The 24,906-nt window shown below is 35.5% G+C and overlaps 1 long non-coding RNA gene across 2 annotated transcripts in view; it reads left to right on the plus strand.

The window, feature by feature from the left end:
• LOC116183739 (uncharacterized) overlaps window positions 1-22,557 on the plus strand; it is a 152,995-nt gene extending 130,438 nt beyond the window's left edge. For both annotated transcript variants that reach the window (XR_004148426.2, XR_004148425.2), the window contains exon 2: window positions 22,305-22,557. This is a non-coding gene — a long non-coding RNA (uncharacterized LOC116183739). The remainder of the gene's footprint in view (window positions 1-22,304) is intronic.
• The last annotated feature ends 2,349 nt before the right edge of the window (window positions 22,558-24,906 follow it).

Genomic DNA, 24,906 nt, shown 5'->3' on the forward strand with positions numbered 1-24,906 from the left:
TCAAGGTGACTTAGCTCTTTAGGATAGACACATAATTGCTACTAGAGCTTCACAGAAGATGGAAATCCTGTGTCTTCAAGGGTTTTTATATTTTTACTTTGGATATAAATGAAACATAGTCATCAGCAAATTATTTATGTAGAAAAGAATGTTATATTACAATCTTTTTATTTTTCATTTTATAGTAACATTCCTAATCTACAAAGTATCAGTATACAGGTACATTTTCATGGGATTTTGGTTTATCAGGTAGCTGGCTCAGAACACAGACCATGTAAAAGAGAAATTTCTAAAGAGTTATGCAGGTAGATTTAAATAATAATAAATAATAAATAGCTGCTGTGTGTATGGCTAATAAAATCCTTCAACTGTAGCTAGGCATCCAGTACAGCAGAAACCTAAGAAATATTTTGAATATTTGGAACTGGTTTGAGGTTTTTTTTTTGCAACACTGAAAACAGCAATATCTGAGAAAATAGCTTAATTCATTTATTCCTATCAGAAGCTACAGCATTTCTTAGGGAAAAAACTGTTTTTTTAAGCAGTAAATTCACTATAGTCATCTTTAGAAGTAGGTTGTAGCTTTCAGCATATTTTGTATGTCCACACAGCAAAAGTATTTTTCCTGCATCTTCTCAGTTTGCTGAGTGCGTGATTCTGAATCTTCCCTGCCTTTGTCATTTTTGTAGGTCATTATTTAACCTACATCTGTAACATTTCCACAGCACGAACAGTGCTTACTGTACCTTGACTTATCACATTCACTTCCACCCTTGTCAATTCAATTGGACAAGAAATGGTTATAGCCTTTTGGAATGTCACATATGGTTCAAGGAGGAATTTCTTACCTAAGTGAGATATGTGTTTTTTCTATAATTTGGGTTCAAATAATTTCATCTGATGCTGTGGGCTTCAGATATGCCAGTGACATAACTCAGTGTAGCTACATGCTATCCTGTTCACACCACCTACTCTATATTTATAGCTGAAACCTTCAGTTTATGAAAAACATTTGTAATACTCTTATGCAGTCATATAGTTATCATCTGCTAAAAGAAAGGAAGCAATCTATACAAACTCTTTCAAGTAAACTTGCTTTTAAACTGTTGACTCCAAGGATAAAATGTATTTAAGGCTTTTATGAGCTTTAAAGAAAGTGTTCTTAACTGTTTAATTTTTCTTCTGGATACAACTTCTCACCAGCATTGCACGTGGTCTGAGAAAAACACAGTGATAGCACCAAGAGGTTTGTTGTCAGAAAGAATAAGAATAAAAGATTAAAAAAAAAATAATAAAAAAAACAACAACAACAACAAAAAAAAAAAAAAACACCAAAATAAACAACACCCAAAAGAAATTAAAGGAGGTATTCAAGCCAGCAGCTGGAGTAATGGGGTCATATTCTGATTTGCCTTTTGGCAAGTCTAGTCTTTATAAGTCAGAGTTTTCTATGTACCTTGAAAACCAGAGGGTTTCATTGCCTTTTAAGTTGAACAGCTGTACAAATTCTGAAGTGTTGTTAGATTAGTGTTGTCACCCTCGCTATTAACTGTACTGTGTTCAGCCTGTAGATATTTTGCTCCCTGTTTACAAAGAAAAAGGGTGGGGTCCAGAAGTTAATTTTAAATATATAAGACACAGTGATGTCTATATAATTGCATATTAAGCTGTTTTCTGTTGCATAAAAGGTTCAAAAAAATGCGAGGATGCACAACTGCAGATCATTTTTTTTTTTTTTTAATAAAATGTGCAAAAACTCACCACTTGGGCTAAATGTGTTTTAGATGAAATAGATGTATCAAAGTGAGGAAGTCCTGATTGACCTCAGGGCCATAAAGGAGCTACACAATGTAATAGTTAAATAAATAGCAGTTATGTTTAAGAATTGTGAAAAACTGAATACCAAACATATTATTTATTCTTGAAAGAGAGAGTATAGAGAGCTTGGAAAATTATAGCTCAAGGCACTTAAATTTAATCCCTGCAACAATTCATTAGGCAATCAGTTTAAGTATCTAAAAGGTAAAACAGTGAAAAAAACTATAGTTCTTCCAGAGTAAATCAAACCAAACAAGCTTTGGAAAAGGTGGTAAATGTAAGACACCTTGACTTCTGTGATTATGATTCTCAGATATGATTCTTCTGTAATTGTGTGATTCTCAGAAGCATATTGAGAAAGTGAGGTGAAGATGAAATCTTCATCAGGTTGGTGGTGTGCAATTGGCGGCCAGAAAACATATACTTATCACCAATGTTTCAAGACACCTTAAAAGCTCTAGGATGACTCTTTGGAGTTCAGTTATTATTATTTGATATTTTCTATAGTAATAGCAAATTGTATGAAGGTTTAATTTATGCTCTTTGCAGCTGATACTACGTGGGTACAAAAGAGAGCTAGCAAACCCTTTAGCTTTGAAATAGACCTTAAGTAATGAAATCAGAAAAGTTACAAAGGCAAAATAATTGTTAACAAAAAAAGGGTATGAGATGTATACAGGTTCATAAAAGCAAGTACTATTTTTGCCTCTACTTTTTTGATATGGTCCATGTAAACAAAATGAGGCAGCCACACTGTTCTCTTTTTACTACTTGTCAAGTCTTACTTGGAACACTATACCATGCTGCCAAACCAAGAGTATGTGTAAAAACAACAAGTAGAATGCTGGGTTGTACAAAAAAACCTGAAAAACCACATAGTCACTGCATGCAACTTTGATCTGCACAAAATGGGGCAAATGTGGCAGATATGATAAGTATGAGAAACTTTGCTGGTCACTGTTGGATCACTGGGTGTTTTAGCCCTAAAACTTGGGGCCATACTGGGGACACTATAATCTTGAGCTCAGCACCTTGGAGGACATGCTCAGTCTAAGGGAGGCCAACTTTCATTCTGATTTCTATGGGCTAGATCAAAAGTGTGCACAATATAGTGAATGGAGTGGGGTGCAAAAGGGTGAGACCTGTGCGTCGTGATAGTCATTATATCATAACATCACATGAATTATTCATTATTCTTGGTGGTCAACGAAGCCGTTTTCTATTCAAAGGAGAGAGCAAAACAGAATATAAAATCCAGTCCCAAAAACTCAGGCTCTTATATTTTTCTGAATTGCTTATTCCCAATAAACCTGTGGTAAAATAAGTTTTAATTGGGGTGAAGAAATTGAAAAAAATTTATGGGTTCTGGGATTTAAATATTTCAAATTAACCATGAAGACACTGGACTGCTCTCTTAGGTATGTATTTTAGTGTGCAGAATTTGAGAAAAGCAAAACATTTTTGTGAGTCTTGATGTGATTCTCATCTTCCCTTTGGCTTTAGTTCTTCAAAATCTCCCAAGCCATGAGTTTGGGGTTTTTTAATAGGAAATATCAGCAAAATTTTGATCAGTGATTATGCATCATTCTCTGTTGCCTTAGACACAAAAAACTACAAGTGACAGATGGGATTGAAATTGTTGAATTTTCATCTATCTGGGAATTATTTATCAGAAACATAATTATTCTTCCCTTCCCCATCTCTACTGTCAGTTTATGACCTTCCCAATCTGGCCCGCCTGCTCAGGTTCTACTTGTCTCCTCTTGGGTGATTTTACGTGGAGAGAAAAGAGGTGCCTCCACACTCAGTGAAGTGGTGTGAGGAGTACATCAGGTCTCACCTCTCAGTTGTTTTAGAGGCAGCTTTAGTTGCAGTTTGCTTCTGTTTCTAATACATTGAGGATCTCTTCTACAGCCCAGACACCCACTGAACAGCAACAGGATATATCGACTTCTAATATGATAGATCTGCATTTGGCTCCTCTATGAGAAGCCCCAGTCTGTGCTCACTATTGCAGTCGTGAATGAGAGAGACAGTTCCAGTCACAAAAAAATATCATTACTTTGTTTCTGCAACATATCAAAGCAAGAACTGCTTCTAGCAGAACGAGGCACATGTTTTGCTCATATCTCATCAAATTCTAAGCAGGAAATATAAGCTTTACATTCCCAGTAGAAATATTAATACTGCTATGTTATATTTATTATGTTATTCACTACATCAATTTAACAAAATATAGCACAATATGTAAACAGTTTAGAAGAAAAATGAGCACAGAGAACATTTCACAGCTAATGGTTTTCAATATTATTCCTAATACTCAACGGAGGTTTTCTTAAGGGATTCTCAAGAATTTTGCTGTATATGTTTCAACAAGACATTTTTGTTCTTATGCAAACACTCAAATTGCCAGCAGCTTGTGTCAGTTTTGCTAAGCTGTACATGGGGATTGAGAAGTGATGCTGCAAAACTGTGGAGTTCTCCATATAATTTCACAATGATGACAACAGCAACAACAATAGAGTGTGCAAATGTGATGGCCTGATAATGCCTTTGTGGAAGAAAACATGGAGACAAATAATCATAATACACTTTAGGAGAAAAAAATAGACACCTTCAAGTATAGGAATCATGTAAATAGAGCAAAAGCTCAAGGAATAAGCATTATGTTCATACATACCCAAAACTTTGGGCTATAAATTGAGAATTCAGTTTTAGAATTTGCGGAGGAAATAAAAGTACATTAACAATCACAAGACCAAACCATCCATTTGACACTGAAAAAAAAGATTGCAGAATGCATCAGCTGGGACATTTGTATTTGAGATACAGAAATAGTCACATCACAGTGGTCGTACATCCTTAGGAATATCATGTGAAATTTTAGTCATTCTGTTCAGGAAGAAAAAAATTCAGACTGGGAGAACTGCGTGAGAGAACTGTCAGAATTATAAGAGAACTGAGCTTTTTTCATATAAGGACTAAAATAGTCTTTGTGTGGTTTTCAAAAATATAAAAAAAGTTTAAAAAAAAGGAAAGAAAATGAAAAAGAAAATGGGGCAATAAACCCATTCTTTTAAATGTATAACATGCTGGCATGGGAAAGAATTATATAATCTCTGCAATAATTTAAAACAAATGGCATTGATTTGCCCTGGGAATCAATAAAGTAGAAGCCTGAAATTACATGAGTATAGGTATCAAAAAAAAAAAAGAAACTTTAAATAGAAAGTGAATACTTACGGAAAACAAAATCCTAGCATTTCAGCAATGTGTAATAACAGCTGCTTTGGAAAAGATCACACATTTTAGAGTATTTCAGTAAGAGTATTCAACATTTTGACAAAAGGTAGTGATTGTAGTTGGACATAACTTCTGTCGTCCTTAAAAAGATTAGATGGTATGCCAGTACTTATACAACAGGAAGAAGCAGTTTCCTTACCATTTGATTCCTGTATCCCAATCAGAATTAAATTTCAGCCATTTTCTTACTGAGAACTCTTCTTTGGATAGGATCTTTTAAAAAAAAATCCTGTAAGAGAAATACAGAATTTTAATATATATGAGCCCATTAATAAAAGAGTTTTAGCTCAAAAGACTACAAATGCCACAAAGTTTTGACATCAGTGTTGAAAAGGAAATATTTTTTAGAAGAAAATATCCTTAAAAGTCCCTTATAAATAATCTAGACACAGTATTCCAAAACTGTTTATATGTATCAGAACTTAAATTTAAGGGCTCTTGCACCAAATTTACCCTAGCATAATTCCACTGACTTAATCAAGATACATCACAAACAGATTTGATGTCAATCAGAATTAAGTCTATCCTAGACTTAACTTTGAAAGAAACTGGCTGAGTTCATGCAGGGAAATATCAATATAGTGAGTTATGCAGGAAGTGTTCTTCTGTGGCTGCAGTTTAGGTTTTACATCTGTTTCACCACAAGTCTATGAATGAATATTTTCTAATTTTCAAACCTCCATATAACTTATGACTCCACATTATAATGAGGTCAGTGTTTTTGACTTTTTTGTTGTAGCAGATAATTTATATTTTGACATCTACAAATCCCCAGTTTTTACAATATTGGGAAAATATTTGAAAATATGCCCATCCAATGCACTTACTTCAAAGCTCCCTTTTGCACCTCAAATTGAGGCCAAATTCTCCATATCTTTCAGTATTCCCTCAGCCTGACACACAGTCCTGCTCCCTGCAAAGGTCTGTGCCGTGTTGCACAGCCATGTCCTCACCTGCCCAAGAGGTCAGTGGCAGATGAGTCTGCTCAGAAATGCCCTTCCCAGAATCAGCCAAGACCTGCACTTCCCTGTTCTATTGAGTAATCTCAAAACATTGGCTTCAACAAGAGTTCAAAATTTTATATGATGTGCTCAGCATAATATGCAATTCCTGGATGGAAAAACTGTGACAAAATCAAAATAAACTTCCATGAAGGAAAAATAATGGTTTTGAAGACATAGGTGTGCTCAGGTCCTGATGTTCTGGGACCATTTACAGAAACATGTAACATACAACAATTAATTTGCTTTGTTTTGATGGCAATATGCCCACATTATAAGTTCTGAAAAATATTAATGAAAAAAAAGGAAGTGTTTCACTAGTACTGTGTCAGATTCAAGAGGACTTTGAGCACACATTCTCTGAGCATATTCTGAATTCCTTGTTATTTCATTATCTAAAATTGCAATGGTCATATTTCTTGCCTAGACCCATTCAGACTCTCTGCACAAACTGAATTTCATCCATTAAGCAGATTGAAGATGTTCCTACTATATGGTTATTGTCATTGTCAGCAATGATTAATGTTTAAGAGAATGTGGACAAATGTACTCAGATTCATATGTAGTGGTATTGTCCAGAAACTAGCTGTCACTGGTGGAAAAATATATAATTTCATTTTAAATAAGTTGCCTATTATTCTCTACTTTAGCTTTATTAAGAGGCAATAATTACTCTGCTAGCCTAGCTCAGTATATATATTACTTAATCTTTTGTTATTAACTACTGGAATTACTATCCCTGCAGTTTGAAAGGGCTCAATATTCTTTCATTTGACAGATGGTTTACCAAAAGATGGGTAAGTCTTAGCCATGAGGAAAAAAGCCTCCAAAACATTAGCCCCAGGAACAATTCATAGTACAGATATCAGAATATGTGATTATTTTTAGTATTGTAGTGCAGCTAACAATAGAAGATAAAATCAGAGTTTTGTAATATTCTTCTCTTTACACTCCCAAATGACATGGATACACTAGGATGCAAAGAGATTGCCTGAGTTTGTGGTACTACTTTTGCAAACTAGATATATCCTTCCATATTGTTTGGGAGATGTAGATTTCAAATTACTTCCAAGCAATTAACTTCAAATAAGACCTTTCAATTCTCATTCAGAACGTTGCACCTTACTCTGAAATTCTCAATGCCAGTGTAGCCTTATACTCATTCAGGCAGCTCTTTAGGACTCAGACCTCTAGCATTTTTGTCATTGGGCTAAGGTTTACAAGAAGAAGTAATTTGCTTTAGTTAAAATGCAGGAAAGGTAGAAAACATGAAGAACTTTTAAACACAAAATTGAAGTAGAAAATGGAAGGATCAAGATGCTTGGAAGCTGACAACAATGGCTTTAACTTATTCTACTGAAATAATGGAGAAGGGAGCAGTTGTGAAGCAGAAGAAGAAAGTAGTGTGTTGTTAAAGTGAGGTTAAGAGATTAGCATTTTATATATGTGTGGTTACATGTGGCTGAAAAAATATTGCAGTGTTAGCTGAAGATCTGGGATTTTTATAACCAGTATTTTGAAATACTCCTGAGAGTCAGATCCAAGACTTGCTCAAAATAAGTAGCCTTCCCCAGAAAGTGTCATACTGATTTGAGTTTACCAGACTGAAAACCAGGATGCTTATCATTGTAAGAATTCAAGATTTGTCCTTAGCTTGGGCAAAGGCAGTCATTTTGTTCATCACTTCTACACTGCCACATACTGCACTCTAAGTCTAGGTCATAGGCTAGCTAAGCCACTGCTAAAAATTGTCTCCATACTCTTGCTTTAGATTGGTCATTTGTACCTGCAGACAAGATGCATTGGTGCACCCTAATTATGGATTTAGGGAACTTTGTTATCCTAAATCTATCCATTATTTGCTTTTTTCCTACTCCTTTTCCTCTTACTTTCCTCAGGCAGAAAGAGCTGAGAGGGACAAAATGACAGGTGGAAGAGGATATTACTCCTGATGTAAAAGTTCTCTTGTGAGGACCTTCCTTCCTAGTCTGTCATGGTCCATTTCAGCCCTAGCAGCTCTGATTTTACTGCTGGTGGAAGACATCCTTGCAAAAGCATTGTTCATTCATTCCTGCCTTCCTCTACATGCAATCAAGTTACAAATTAAAAAAAAAGTTGCAAATTCTCAGGAATGTCTTCTATTTGACTATTATCACCTTAAACAAATTCCTCATTCCAGACCTTATTTTCCTTTCCCTCTTTTTTCAAATTACAATTTCTGTTGTGTTCAATGAGACCTTTGATGATGAAGAAAAGATTTTAATCTGAAAAGAAAATAGGATATATGTTACTGATCTCTGATTATTGCTGTGAATTTTGTTCTCAAATATAGCACAGAAAATTCTTTCAAAAGTATTTGCTATTTTGGACAAAAATATCCTAATTAGTAAAATTATTTTCTTTTTATAAAAAATGCTCAGTGCCAGATAAGCATGAGAACAAGAAGATATTACAACTCTTGTGGTAAGATGAGATAAATATGATTTGCTAGATGTTGAATGATTTGAAACATACCATACTATAACATACCATAACATTTACTGATGAGGGAAAAGACAATAAAATAAATGGTGCAACTTTTTCCTAACTATTTAGCTTTTCAAAAAACTAAACCACTGTGATGCTATGCAAATAAAGTATGGCTAGCCTGAAGCTGAGAAATACAGCTAATTACGTGCTTTTCTAAGACAAGCATGCTAATTTGTTCTAATGTTTACATTTCCATTTTAATGAGTTTTCCTAGCTTCCACAAAGTTTATAGTTTTTTTTCAAAAACCTAACAAAAAAGCGTTTATGGTTAAGTTTGTCTTGTAGAAAAGGTAGACCTCTATGACCCTGTGGTTTTAACTGCAGCTTTTGTACAGGATGTCTTTTTGAGAATGATACCTGGAGAAATACGGAGCATTTCATGAAGCAGCTCAGTGACATCTGCAGAATAGGATGCTGATAACTGAACTCACCACTCCTACACTGAAGGATGTGTGCTCACATGAGTGTCTGCATACAGGAAAAGGAGGAAGCCAACAGTTATTAAACGAGCAGATCATCTAAACTTTCTACTTTGTAGGTATTTGTAGGTTTGTGTTGACTACTCTTCCTTGCTCCTCAATGATTACACGATTAAAAATATGCTTTACCTTAGGAGTTACTAAATTGGAATTCAAGTGCAGGAACACAAATCATGAAGATATAAACTCTCAGGCATGTCTGTATTACAAAGATTTCTGTGCCTGACTGAGTCTTATGCATCAACTGGTTAACCAAATAATAGTTACTACTTTGTATAATGAAAACCTAACCAAATAATATGCAAGTTGAATCTGTCTTGAAATTCAGCCAACCACCTGATGCCAGGTTTGAGGGTAAAGAAAAATCACACCTGAATGGTAGCACAGAAAAATGAGAATCCTATCAAACAGGCTGAGAACAATACACAGATACCAAGAAATAGTTTCTTTGAAATAAAGAAATGCCTTTGAGGGATGCTGATTTCTAACTGGAGGTAAAGCATTTTAAAAAATATAAAATTAATAAGCTGCAAAAAGTAACAATAAAGGAAGGCTGAGGGGCTAACATGACTGCCAAAGAAAAATCAGTACTTTATTTCACTGGCAGCTGTTCATTCAGATCTTTTGATTAGCTGAGACATATTTTTTTATTACTTCATGCGTCACCTGTTATCCCTTGGAAAAAGTGTCACTCCTAAAGTTAAGAAGTGAAGCTGAATAATGTAATATATTTTTCCTTCAATAAAAAAGATGATACTGAAAGCAGAAAACCAACAGTTTCTCTTGGAGATTATTACCACTCCAGAATACAGTAAGTGAATTAAATATTGTATTATGCATATTTAGCACTTAACCTGATCTTCTTCATCAGGAAGTATGGAACATTTATGTAGATAAGGCTGTACACTTGAGTAATTATCTAATAGCCATAAACAATGGTTCAGCAAGTGGTAACTATCTGTACAACAAATTATTTTTAGGAGACTGTTTCCTATACTATGCAGCTAAATGTCTTCAATTATGCTCATGATAAGGTTTGATGAAAATAAAGCTTTATGAATTTTTTTTGCATATCTAACTTTGACTGACATTATTAGTATGACTTTTACATTCATCATTCACTTTTCTGGCATTCAGAAGTGTTCCCTATCATATGCTTGCTGTTCCCCATGTTTATACTTGTACACATACACATTATTTGGGTCCCTTAACTGTCCATCTCTGAAGTAAAGAGACAAAATGCATGGTTAAAGCAGGTCATGTGAGGAAAAAGGTATTAAATCCTTCATTTTCCTTCTGAGTTCCTGACAATGCTACTGAGAGCAAGCCCCTCATGGACAGGAGACCCTGTAAGAATAATGAGCAAAAGAAAGAATTCTTCAGTGCATACAGGTCTTTTTGGTTTAGCCTACATCAATGGAAACATTGAGGTTTCACATCAAAGTTCAAAAGCAGCTGTTCTGGAGACCCTGCAATATGAGTCATAATGATATGTTTGCAAATTACTATCTTGAACAGGTTACACATTGAATAAAAATAATAACAATGTAGAGTTGTGTGTTGTCCCTCCTATTACACATGCCAGTCAGTAATAACCATAAATAGGTGTAGTAAGTGACATTTTTATGAATTTCAAAAAATAAATATTTAGTAAGAACTCTAGGTAGCTGGCCTGCATACCAGGCCACCTTTAAGGACAATTTCTGAATAATAGACAATGCAAACTACTTGATTATTTCTTTAATGTTAATGTTAAAGTGATCACAGGATCAAAGTTACAGTTCATGGGCTAAAAAACAACTTAATTGCTCTTTGGAAACACCACTTAATTTTCTTGGTAAATATTCAATTTATGGATTGGTTTCTAAAAGCTATAAAATCCTCAAATATAAATGCTACACCTTGGAATTTAGCCTACATATAGATGTTCATTTTTGGGATCTGCTGGAATGAGAGGTAACTGAGCAACTGGGTTATTGTTAACTGTTTTCTACAGCTCCCAGACGACACACGACCCTCTCCTCTGATCCACATATGTTTAATTGTGTGAGTGTTCCCTACACCAACCTGTCTAAAATAAAACACAATTAATGTAGTGGTTTATAAAACGAGCTTTTTGCACTTTAGAAAGATGCACTGCATTCATCCTCTAGCCCAGGAGAAAAGCAGTAAGGCATTATGTGAAAATAGACACTTTTTCATTCTAAAGAGAGTGGCTTTATCCAGAGTGCTTCCAGAAATATTCCTGTTCCAGTTACTGCTCCTTGAACCCTAAGGGAGTGTTCTTTATGGTGGTCTTATGTCTGTCTAAAATATGGCAGAGAGAATGCTAGCAATAAATCATTACAGACAGCCCCAGGATGGTGCTTATAGACCTGAGTTCTGGCCCTATTTAATTTAATAATCCCACAAAACAAGGTAGCTGAAGCTGAGAGACAGTTCCAGTGCCAGGACGACTTTCAGGGCAAATGGGGTAGGTGGAGCAGAAAGTTCCTTCTTTATTAGGGAACGCTCCTTTCCCTCCTTTGAAATCAAATGCTCAGATCTTCACCTCTTGTCATTTTCCCTTTACTGCCAAGAATGCAGATGATGGCTGCTTGCTGCTGCCCCAGACAAACTGCTGTACCTAAAAATGTCATTCTCACTGGAGATCAGTCCACATAGATGTTAGTAAGATTTTATATAAAGACATCTCTTTTTTTAAGCTAGATTATTTGAAGACTTAGGAAAAAGTACTTAGCTGCACTTAAAAAAAGAAGACAAGAGAAAATAAGATAACCAACAACAAGGGAAAAAATATTTTGTTTTCACAATCAAGTGTAAAAAAAGGGAAAATGTCTGAAATAAAGCTGCATGTGATTTTATTTTTTATGTTTAATTATAGGAATACCAAGAAATATTTCTAATTTCATTACCTACAGTGTTCCAGGGATGTGAAAGAATAAGCATGTAATAATGTTCCTTCAAAAGACATATCACCTAATTTCAATAGTAATGCAAAGCATTAGTACAGCAGCTTAAATGACAAATGCGTATTAACTGCGTGTAGGAAGATTTCATGTTGTCCTCAATTTTGGCACAATAATTTCACATTTGATTTTGACACTTGAAACTTGGTTTTTGGAAGTAGCTAACCTTTTATAAAAGTTTCTATGTGTGAATTTTATTCTGTTCATTCCTATTTTCAAAATGCAGGAATTAAACCCTGAAGTCATCTTCAGAGAAAATGCATAAATTACAATAATGATAATGTCATTGTCATAGAATCATGGAAATCACAGAATCACAGAATCATAACGATGTAGTTTGGAAGAGATCTGAAAGATGATCTTTTCCAAATCCTTCCCACTGTGGGCAGGGAGATCTTCCACTAGACCAGATTCAAGCTCTCTAAGTCCCATCTAACCTGGCCTTGAACACTTGCAAGAATGGAGCATACACAATTTCTCTGAGCAACCTCTTCCAGTGCCTCACCCTCCTCACATTATGGAATAATTTCCTAACATCTAACCTCAACCTATTCTCTTTTAGTTTGTACCCATTCCCCAGTGCCCTGTCAGTACATGCCCTTATAAATAGTCTCTCTCAGTTTTTTTATTGTAGGCACTTCAGGTGCTGGAAGGCTACAGTTATGTCACCATAAAGGTGAACAATCCCAGTTGGTATATTTTCTAAAGGGATAATTTGTTACCTGACTTTGTATTCTACTTTTGTTTAATTTAAATTTCTTGTTGACAAACAAAAATTTCTCTTTATTTTCTCCATCTGTCTGAGTGATTCTGGCTTATAAATTGAAAGTTCTGCCAGTCATAAATTACTTCACTTTCTCCAGCAAGATACTGTAGAACACTCTTTGACAAAAAGGTAAATTATTTACATTATTCTAATTCCATCAATATTTATATATGGGCTAAAACAATGTTATGTTTAATTAATAAACTAAAGAAGGCCATCAGACCATTAAAGAACATACATTATTTATAAAGGGGAAAAAAATTACAATGATTGTTTTTCCACATAAACATTTCCAACTGTCAGGCTTTGGGCTTGAAAAGACATCACTCAGGAGGAACAAATTTGGAGGTAAAACAAGACCAAAACTTTCTTCTCAGATTCCAGGTTATTCCAGTCAGGGGTTGTTACCAAAACCCAGTAAAACCAGAATTCCTTATAACCAATGTAGTATTAAGAAGGAGGCATTCTTTATTCAGCTGGATGCACATGGGGGTGTCTCCTCCAAAACCCTGTGTGTACTGAGCACATAACAAGCTCTTGTTTAAATACTGTATTTTACATGCATATTCTTAGGTTTTTCCAAAGGAAACACACATTTAATAATCATTTCCCCAAAGTCACTGGCATGTGCTCCTTCCCATCAGCACATGTGTTCTTCTGTCTCAGGGGTCTCTTTGGTGGTCCCTGGTGATCGGTGACCCCAAAGTCATCCTCGACTGCTTGGTGAACTGGGCTGGTTACTCCAGCTCTTCTTGGTTAATGTTTAACACAATGGTACAAACTAAGCCTCGTGTAGCTCCATAGGCTAGCAGGTTTTGAAGAATAAGCATTGTGTTATTTCCCCAGGTGTGCAAAGGGATTTACCTGCAGCCCCTGGAGGGCACGGCACTACTGCAAACAGATGTATCCTGAAGAAAGCTGAAGTGCATTGGAAGCCCATGCTGGAGCAGGCTCCTGCCAGCACCTGCAGCCTATGGAGAGAAGTCCACACAGAGCCAGGTTTTCTGGATAGAGCTGTGACACATGGGGGAGTCATACTGAATAAATTGCTTCCCAAAGGGCTGTACACCATGGAAAGGCCCTATTCCAGAATAAGGTCTTTCCATGGTGTACAGTCCTTTGGAAGGAAGGAATTTCCGTTAGAAAGTGTTGTGGTCTGACCACAACACCCATTCCACATCGCTCTGTGCTTACTCTGTTATTAATTGGCAATAAATTAAAATAGTCTTCTCTGACCTGAGAGTTTTCTGCCCATAAGGGTAACTGGTGAGTGATGTTCCTGTCCTTATCTCAACCAATGACCTTTCCATCTTCTCTCTGTGTTCTGGAGAGGAGAAGTAGTGAGAGAGATCTGGGTGGCAGCCAGACAAGGCTAACCTGCCACACTTGTCCTTATGGAATCAGCTTTTTCTTGGTTATGTCCCTAGGATGAATTGAAGCATGAATGAATTTTTAGTTATCCATGAAAATATGTGCAGAAGTTTCTTAACTGATATTTAATTGATCAATAGAAATTTTCCCTGCTGGTTTATTACAACACTTTTAGTCATTCTTGAAATCTGGACTGATCTGTTATCATGAAAACTGTTTTGTTTCCATATATGAGAAGAGGACGATGGGATCAGGAGGAGTAACAGGTCAGCAATGACACCAGCAGTCAAGACTCCAAATATTGAAGTGTTTGCAGTGGTACATGATAAAGTTTGACAGTATTGCTCCTGGCTCAGAGGCAGGAATCTGTTGCCAAATACACCAGAGTTTTTTAATATTATTATTTGTTCTGTTTGATAGCCAGAAATCTTTTATTTTTTTTTAACTGCTGAACTGCTTTTCCATTAATTGAATGGATATGCTCTCACTGCTGTAGTGTTTCCCAGCTATGTCCCGAGCTAAAAACTGTATGGGAAATTTTGCTTACTATGGAAGAACTGTAGCCAGATATTTTTATTTAAAAGCTTGCATTTATGAGTTGCTTTTCATGATGCTATTTTAGACAATATCTTCCATTTCCCTAGTCCAATGTATGGATGCATTCCTAATGGATTATCCTTGGCTGCTGAGGTGTGTGACTGTTCTATGCTAGTGAGAAAGGAATGAGGTACAGCAAGGGGCTTTGAGAGTTGCCAGGACCCACCATGAGACTGCACACAGGTAGGGACTGGTGTGAGCACTGTAAGGCTTTTCTGGTGCTTGAGCTGTGAGGGCTCCATGCATGCAGCAGACACAGAAATATTTTCCCCAAGCATGATAGAAATGGGTCATGTGGAAAGCTCCCAGGAGCAGATTTCAGGAATGGTTTTAAACCAACCTTTGTGACAAATTTTGGACCTTCAAGATCTCAAAGATCTTTTTCAACTTAGTTAATTCTGTGATTCTGTGAAGTCAATTCTCAAACTCTCTCCATGACATATTAATTTAAGGAAATGATCACATTATTGTATACAATTCTGTCCAAAAAAGTCCATTGTTTGTGAGGAATGTGTTCATGATCCCACTCAGTTATATCAGAGAACATTATATAACTAACAACCCCATATTTTTTACATAAAGCTGTACTGTTAATCATGAACAGACAAGACCTAATTTGCAAGGTGCCTCAATCATTATAGACAGTGTAGTAATGCTTTCCAGATGGCAATTTGGCACTTAACAGCTCAAATAAATTCCCTTTACTAATTTAACTTTCTGAAATCTCCCTAACACTAACAGGCCTGATTAATTCATCGCTTCTATTACAGAAGAAAAAAAAAAAAAAAAAACAAAAAAATGGTAAACTCTGCTTTCATTGGGACATAAGCACAGCTTTTTTGAAGCTGTCAGTTCAAATGAAAACCTCACAGGAGGTCAGGAACCCTTCCCAGTCTTGTGGACAGAGTGGTGAGGATAAACTTAAATTTCACAGCAGATATGACAGTCTGTTCTCAAAGGCTAGGTTTGTTAATAACTCCTGCTCTTCCATAATGCTCTGGAGAGCTTTCCTATCACTTCAGTTGTGAAGAAACCATAAGGCATGCACAAACTAAATGTCATCTTAATTGCTCTGGAAAAAAGAAATTTGAAAAAATCACTGTTGTGTTTGTCTCTGTTCATCCACTAAATATAATTAAACAAGCCCCCACCCTGCCACACCTGCAGTTAATAGATTTTGGTACAGTTTCTCACTTGCATCAGTCAAGCTGCTGTAACTTATTTCGCCATCTGTTAAAGCAAAAAACTAAGTACCTGCTATTCTACAAAATAGCATCAATATTGTAACCATTGTGAGAAAAAATGAGGCCTTGATATTAAAACCAATACAAGAACCTATTGTATTAAGGTGTTAAGGTGCTGGTGTTTTTGTTTTTTGTTTGTTTGTTTGTTTGCTTGCTTTTTTTTTTGCTAATACATTAAGTGGCTTGGCTTAACTTACATTTAATGTAAGAACTAGAACTCAGCAAATTGTGCTTTAAAGTTTGATATAGCGACTATGATCTGGAAAATAACTTGTTATCAAAAAGAAATCTTTTTTAACAAAAAGAAATTATGAAAACAGCAGAGGCAGCTTTTTCTAATTCAAATGAGAATTGCCAGAAAGAGGGCACGATGAAAGAAAGGGATGTGATGCCATAGTTTGAAATGTCATGATGAGATGAAACAACAGAAAAAGTTACTCTAAAGAAACTGATGTGAAAAAAGGTACCAGAGAGCAAAATTGGTAATGAAGTTCCAGACACTCACTACTTAAAGAGGACATGAAGGTGAGCATTCAGCTTATTCTGTTCCAATTCTGGTATGTCTCATTTAATAAAATACAATAATAAAACTTTTTTGAATGTGAAAGGGCTGAGAATTTTTTTTTCTTTAAAATAAATTCCTGGGTGTGGAAGTACATAAACTGTTTTCACACATGCAATGTGATATGTATAAAAATAAAACATTTTCTCAAGAAATGTTAAAAAATATTTAAACAGTTGACACAATAAGATAATACCATAAAAAACACTCTGCTCTTCATAAGGATTTACTCTTCTCTTAAAAAATAAGGTATCTTGTATTAAATTATTATACCTTAAACTATGCTAAATTATACAATTTTTCATAATTTTCCTTGATTTCAATAATGTCTAATGATGGTGTAGAATAGTCAACACCTAGTGGAAAGGGAGAAATATTACTTAGGTAAAAAAAAATCTTATATTTTTAATTTCTCAGAAGAAAATCTAATATCACTGTCTAGTTATCATCTCCAACTGCACAAAACCCCTAATAACTGGCAAATGTGATGTCAAGCAAAAAAACAATATCACTGAAAATATTTTACCTATCTCTCCTTGCATCTCTTTACTTGTATTCTTTGCTTAGTACTACTGTTGCTGAATGCAGACAAATATTCACCAAGAGAAACTCCTCTTAATATCATGTAAAATTATTTTACTGCCATAGGACATTTATATATAATTTTTTTTAACTCTGTAGAACAAAGAAGTGAAAGTATGTGCCAGGTTCATTGTACTAATTTTAATCATGACACCAGGCCCATACAGGTTTGACTATTGTCAAATTTACTATTGACAGTTATTTTGGATGTTGTAGGACTGCAGATATACAGAATCATACAGTATATAAGGTTTACTGTGGTGAATTCAAACTAGTGTGCTGAAATTATGTATGTAGTTCATAAAAACTGCATTTTAAAATTTTATGTGAGGAGATTTACACAGTATCTCCTGTGACACAGAACTACAGAGGTTTTCAGGATGAAACCTGTTTAAACTCTGAACGTATAAAAAGAGAGTAGAGAGTACTTACTGGTTATAGGATCAGGAAAAATTAAACAAATTCCAGGTATCGTTATACATTTAAGAAGTGTTAATATGTAACACCTACTAGATGAGTTGCATCATTTATAAGGAGAAGAATTTGATGGAAATCATTGGAATGCAGGTGCAAGTAAGACTTTGTAGGACAAGGCTTTCTTTATGCTTCCTTATTGTTCATGTCAGGGTTTATTCCTGTCTGACAAATAGCCCACACAGCTGTTTGCTCATTTCCTGCCTCTCTCCAACAGCGATGGCATCAGGGAGAGAATCAGAGGTAAAATTGAGAAAACTCATGGGTTGAGATTAAGACAGCTTAATAGCTAAAGTAAAATCTGTGCATATAAAGAAAGCAAAACAAGGAATTCATTTCATTCACCCCTCCCCATGGTCAGGCAGGTGTTCAGCCATTCCCAGGAAAGCAGGGATCCATCACATGTGACAAAATCACATTTTGTCATCACATGCCTCGGGAAGACAAACGCCATCCCTGCAAACCTTCCCCTTTCTTTTCCTTTAACCAGCTTTATATCCTAAACATGACACCATAAGGTCTGGAATGTCCCTTTGGTCACTTGGGGTCAGCTCTCCCAGCTGTGTCCCCTTCCAACTCCATGTGCTCCCCCAGCTCACTCACTGGTGGGGCAGGGGGAGAGGCTGGGGAGGCCTTGGCTCTGTGTAAGTAAAAGGCCTGCTCAGCAGTAACTAAAACATTTCTGTCTTCCCAACACGGCTCCCAGCATAAATGCAAAACACAGCTTCATATCAGCTACCATGAGGAAAATTAACACTACCCCAGCCAAAACCAACACAAATCAGGAGTAAATTTTTTCCTATGTGACTGCACCCTCTCTTTAGCATTTGGGAAAAAAATCCTACAAGTTCAATTAATTGTTAGAAACATGCACTAAATCTCACAAGAATGGATTATCCGTAGTTGCCAAATGTTGAAAAAAATGCAAAATGAGACAATTCTACATTTCTAGCTAATGCTTTTATCCATTTATGCTTAATTACTGATCCATGGCAAGAGAAGAAATTATTGCATTGCTGTGAGCCTTCTTTTGACTTGGCAATATCCCCTAGAGGATTCTATCCATGATTTTCTCTTGTGAAGCCATGCAGATTCTCCTATCCAATATTTTCTCTGGTGAACCAATGCAGTTTCCTGCATTTTTTGTTAGTGTATGCACAACAGATATGACAAGTAAGACATGTAGCAGAAGTAAACTCAGGAATAAAATTTAAAATATCCACAAAATTTAGGAGAAGAAAATGGCATTTTGGACTAAATTACAGACTTGAGTCAGGCAAGGAAAAATCTAGCTATACTAGAAAATGAATGAATCTTAGAAGCAAGATGACTAATTTTGCTCCTTCTTTGGGAAAGAAAGTCTTTACAGCCTACCTAAGAAAATAAGCAAGAACACTAGAATCACAATTGATTTAGAGAGGGTGGGAAGTATAATGATAAATACCATGTTCAAATTTCCTGTTCCTTTTGCACTTCATCTCATTCAATAGTCAAGCAATAGATAGTAGTTGTTGCTTGCTCAGATATTTCAAGATTCAAAGAGGCAGATGTTATAGTTCCTCTTTGCAGCTATGACCAAGTATAGCACTATTCCAATTATTTTTAGCAGAAAACCCACAGACATATATGATGCTGATTCCATTTTTTTAAGCATAGATTGAAAAGAGTGATGTTTGAAATTTAAATAATCAGTGATGTTGGGAATTTAAATAAAAAGAGAGAATTTTGACTGTAGTTTGAATTTCCTTAACTTTTTTTTTCTGGTCAGAAGTTGATTGTTATGTGTTGAAGAATACATAAAAAGTCCTTCCATGAACTAACAGTCATAAAGCATAAAGAAAGATGTTTCAAAAATCTTCACTGGATGATTATGCAAGCATTAGCAACACCAAGACTTTTATCTCCATTAGAAAAACCTGTCTCAAATCTTGCAAAATAACCTTAATGTTCACACGGATGGGTATAAAGTCTCATGGGAAATATTTAAGTTTATAAGAAACCTACAGAGAGGACACTGTCCCTAAATTGTCAGAAAAAAATTGGCTAACAAATTCAGATCCAATGGCAAATGTTAAGATTTCCACCCATCTGCTTACACATGAAACTGCTCTTTTTCTCCACTGTCTTCACATAAACCTGAATAACCTAGCAAATGCATCTGTAAAGGAATGTAGACAACTGTCTTACTGCAGGGGCTCTCTCTGGACCTGGATCATGCTTGTATACACCTGTACCTGTGATTTTAGACCCTGCCAAAAAGGAAATATGTTAACTTGTGCTCAGTGCTACACCAACATGAACTAACTACCCGCTGGATCAGGTCACAAATGGAAAAAATTGTCTACATAAAAACCTTTAAGAATAAACATAAAAGTATGCAATTATTCTCCAGAAGGCAGCAGTTAAAAAAAGAGTTTTTTCTTCTAGCATGCTTATTGGCCAAAATATGTTGAGGGTATAAAACACAGTTCTGAAGCAACTTAGGAGCTTCCCATCTTCTCACTTTAGATTTCACAAGATGCTGCAGTTCCTCTCATGGCTATTGCAAATGCTCCAGGGACCTCTGGTCCCAGAGATGTGGTGGTTGAGCAGACTGAGGCTTCTATTAAATATGGTACTATTCCTCCATGGAGAAAAAATTTGACTGACCACAGCCTCTTTCCTGGAGAAACTTTTCCTGTCAGACCAATCCATTACAGAATCAATCAACAATTCAGTGCCTTTTTATACTCTAGTTTTAACAAGGTCTCTTCCACCTTTCTTTATGCTTTGTCATGCTCTGCTGTGCTATTCTCTACTAACAGCAAGCACTCTTGTTAGTAATGCATAATATTTTTTTTTATTCCTGTTAAAAATCAAAAATGGACAATGGGACAATGAAAGGGATTTGCTGAAACAAAAATATTCCAATAATATTAATAGCTGCTCAGGATTCAGCTGCTGAGATTACAGGTTAAAATTCCCATTTCTCAGGTGAAGCTGTGTAGTGAGAGAAGGTAGGTGACTGGATTACACTGAAAAAATGCATACAATTAAAATAAGACCACTATTTATCAGCAATTAGCTCTATTAACTCTGGAGTGATTGTTGTATGTATTTCAATAACTTTGTTTCATTTGTTTGAAATTCAAAGATATCTCATAAGTCCTTGATAGGTTGTTTAAAAAATGATAGAAAAACTAAGCAAAAATGGTCCATTTTCATGAGGCTCTACCCTTCAGAGATATATAAATGACAGAACCCAAATTGTAATTTGATAGAAGTATTGGCTTTTGTATTCTTCTTCCTTTGTATCTTGTACTTATCAACTGCCAGTCCCACCTCATTCTCCTTCAAATACTTGAGGAATCTGGATGTGTCTGAGATCAAGAGAAAGTAAAGTCAGGAGGATTCTTCATTTTTTTTCCCTGTACTAGCCCTAAAAAAACTTTTAGCCTCTATGAAAAGAGATGAATTTTTTTATCTCTGAAAGTTAAAAGGGCACATACTGGGGAGGAAAAAATGGAAGCTTTATAAAGACTTCAGTATCAGTTCTAAGTTTGTATTGTGGGCACTGCTTTTCCCCTAACTGTCAGGATTTCAGATTTATTTTAAAATAATTTTTCCACATATTTGTATTCTTTTTAAAATTTGGAGCATTATAAATTCACCAACTCAGTGCAATGATCAAGTTCTTTGTTTTATTAGCAAGTTTATTCTAGAAAAGTTATTTTTTATTTTCAGGTAGGACTTTCATAGTTTTCCATGGCAAGTTTAGTAGTGTCATATGCAAAATGGATACTCTGTAATATTGAGCAGGAAAGGTGGTTTCTAGCAAGTGGCACTAGATCCATCTGCCAAGGAACAGCCATTCCAAAGTTTTTGCTTTCGTATGGCTTCCTCTGGGAACAGACCTACTTTATATAGAGCCCTATTCTACTTGCAGGCACATATGTTATTTTAAATAGTGTCATATAATCACTTGGAAATGAGTCTTCTGGCATGGGGTTAGATGGAAGGAAAAAAAAAGACTCTCTCTTTTTATTCACTCTCCCTTTCCCAGTTTCCCCACTTCCCCATTTCCATGTTTGTTTTCTTCTCCATCCTACACACAAAGGAACAGTGATGACTTATGCTGGGCTACAGATCATTTGTGCATGTATCTAACTTTTTAATGGTCTCTTCCTTTTTGTTCAAGAAAACAAGTGCTGGCTGTGTGTATTTCTCACAAAAATTAAGTGTTTGCAACTGGACTGCAATGTAATTTCTTTTCCAGCTAACACACCCAGGGAGCATGGTGCCTCCTGTACAGTCTCTGGAAATTCATGAACATGCATCAGGAAATGCTTGAGACTCAAAATTAAAAGCATTTGTAGTTGATGTGACCTAACAAATCTGCAGGTGCCAGCACAAAGTATGCAGCTAGGCTGTCAGAAGTAGCCAGCTCCTGCAATTAAAGAGCAAGTAGTCTCATTAATCAAGTAAGGTAGAAAGACATTAATCTTTATAAAATAATTTTTAACTTACATATAATTTACCTAAAATCTTCTTGTATGTTTATGCCATGAGTGGACTTTGCATCATACATTGGCTCTGTGAGTAGCTGAAAAGATTTTTTTTTCTCTTTTAGGAGGTATCAAGTAAAGAAAGTGGTAGAAAACTGCTGGCAAGATTATGGACAGAGGATGAAAGAAGCAGCACCTGGGGTTCAAAACTCTCTGTAGTTATGTGGTGGGCAGGAGGAAGAGCAGAGTTAAAGCTTTCAAATCCTGAATGGTCAGGCCCACCACATGGGTAGTATCTCCTTCCCTGCTGGAGCTTCATGACCCTGATGTATGCATTTCTGTGTGTGCCCAAGGGGCACTAATTAAAGACATCCAACTAATTTGTGGTTATTGTTTCTAAATTAAAGACATACCTGGTTTATATAGAACCATATCTTTTCACCCTTACACAGAGTTTTCAATACCTTGTGGACGACTGGCAGTATAAGCAGTTAATTAATGCAAACAGTGTGGCTCTGGGTGACAGTGCTAAAATATTATTTCTACTAAGTAGAACTACATTAGGTGCAATCTAGTACCATGATGAAGATCCAGAGGATGTGGGAAGCCTTTCATGATTCCAAACATAATGGCTCAGCTGCTCAGTGTAGGCAGAAGCATGGTATGTGCAGAGGCTGCTAAGCTATGCAGTCATCATAAAGGAAGAAGACCATAATGGAAGTTGTGAAAAATCCAAGAAATTGTTTTTTTTTCATACATTAGGAGATGCAAAAGCACATTTTGTATTTGCAGAACATTTTTCTTGAACACTGCAGGAACTCCACTTATAAAATATTTAAGCCACTGTGCTTATTCCTGAGAAGATAAGAAAGAAAATATCCTTTTCTAATCCTAAAATGAAATGTTCTTTAGAAAACTAGGCTAGGAAGAAGTATCAGAGAAAGAGCAAACAGGATCATTTCATTATACCTGGTGACCTCCAAACAGATACAGTCTGAGAAATAACACATACAAGGAAAGAAACTTTGTCTTAATTCTTAATTAAGACAAAATTCTGAAACAAATAGGATGAAAAAGGTATGATGAGGGATACAAATATTGAATTAAAAATTGCTGCTGAGATTGTGTATACCACTAGCAAGTATGCTAATGCATAATAGAAGTATTTGCCTCTTTTATAACATCTTTATTTTTCTCCAATTTTGACAGTCTTTGTGGTTGTGCAGTACCACCATCTAGATCATCCATTTCCATTTCCTTCTGAAAAGCCACAAATTTCCACAGAGTGGAGATGAAGGGAGCAGACCGTTGTTGTTGCAGTGTGAGTCAAAATAGTAATTTTAAAATGCAATAAATTTACAGGGCACTAATTTGTCTTCAGTAGCAAATTGTGTATACCTTTTGTTCTTTTTAAGATCATGTGAGATAGCTTAATCAACCTCAGAAAGAGAATCTGAGCTTAAGCTGAATCAAGCTTAAATAATAAAGTAAAATAGAATGGAAAGTAAAAAAATCTTTGCCTACAGAAAATAAACCTAACAAAAATACCACAGTAAGACCTATGTTCTTGTGATAAAACAAAAAACAAAAAACAGAGGAACCTGGAGGGTAAAAAGTAAACTGATATGATTTAACCATAAGTCATATGAGGTTGCTGTAGCTAAAATATCTCTAGTGAACATAATTGGCTGCAGCTTAAATTACTGCAAGCTATTCTAAATTATGATGATTGAAATTATTATAAATAGCCAGAGATATAAAACAGATTTTTTTCCTTAATAAAACTCAAGAGTTTGGAAAAGAGGCAGTGAATTGGCTCAATAACCGAGAATTTAAAGTTTCAAATAAGGAAATTAGGTACTGCTGGGAAGTTAAATTATTTGTTTTCATTCGTTTTCAGGGCAGTAGCTGAAAGTGTAGGTATCTGGAACCTGGCTTCTTCTGAAAGTGAAGACAAAGAGTGAAGCAGGGATTCAAAATCCTACTTGATATTCACATAGATTGCATGAATATTTACTGTTAAATTATTTTATGTGAAGGAGAATAAAAAGCTTAAGCTTGAAATTAAGTGGCAATCGCTATGATGATCAAGTTCTCCTACAGAGCTTTGTGCTTTTCAACTACAGCTGGTTTTTTGTCACCACTGGAAACAGGACATCAGACTTGACAGCTAAGGTGTCACAAAGAAATGCTGGGAGAGGAGAACAAAATGACCCCAAAACCAAACACAAAGTAATTTACCAAACAACTTCCTGGTGTCAAAAATATATTTTGTGTTCAAAATTTCATACTTTAGCACTAAATCCATGTTCTCTAAATCACAACATACCCTCTCCCCTGAGAAAAAAATCGAACTACTGTTCTGGGAAAACTGGATAGTATGAAATACCTTACCTGTAGAACATGGGATTTTTAGATTTATTTTGTGTTGTTTTTGTAGGTCTTTTTCTGCTTTTAGTAAGAATAATTAGCAGAATACAAGTTTATAATGTAAAAAAATCAAAAGAAAGCTCAGTGTGTCGAAGAAACTTAGTAATTGCAGTGGCAGATGGGTTTGCCTGCAAGAGACAACGTTGTTACTTACATGACATTCTCTATATAGATTCTCCTCAAATCATCTGTCCAAGCAAAAATAACTAATTTTTCCCCCTTTTTGGATTACATCAATATGATGCAGCTGCTGCCTCAGCTGGAGAAAGCATAATTCTTCTCAAGTAAGAAATAATT

The sequence above is a fragment of the Lonchura striata genome, chromosome 2, assembly GCF_046129695.1.
Source record: "Lonchura striata isolate bLonStr1 chromosome 2, bLonStr1.mat, whole genome shotgun sequence".
Taxonomy (NCBI): domain Eukaryota; kingdom Metazoa; phylum Chordata; class Aves; order Passeriformes; family Estrildidae; genus Lonchura; species Lonchura striata.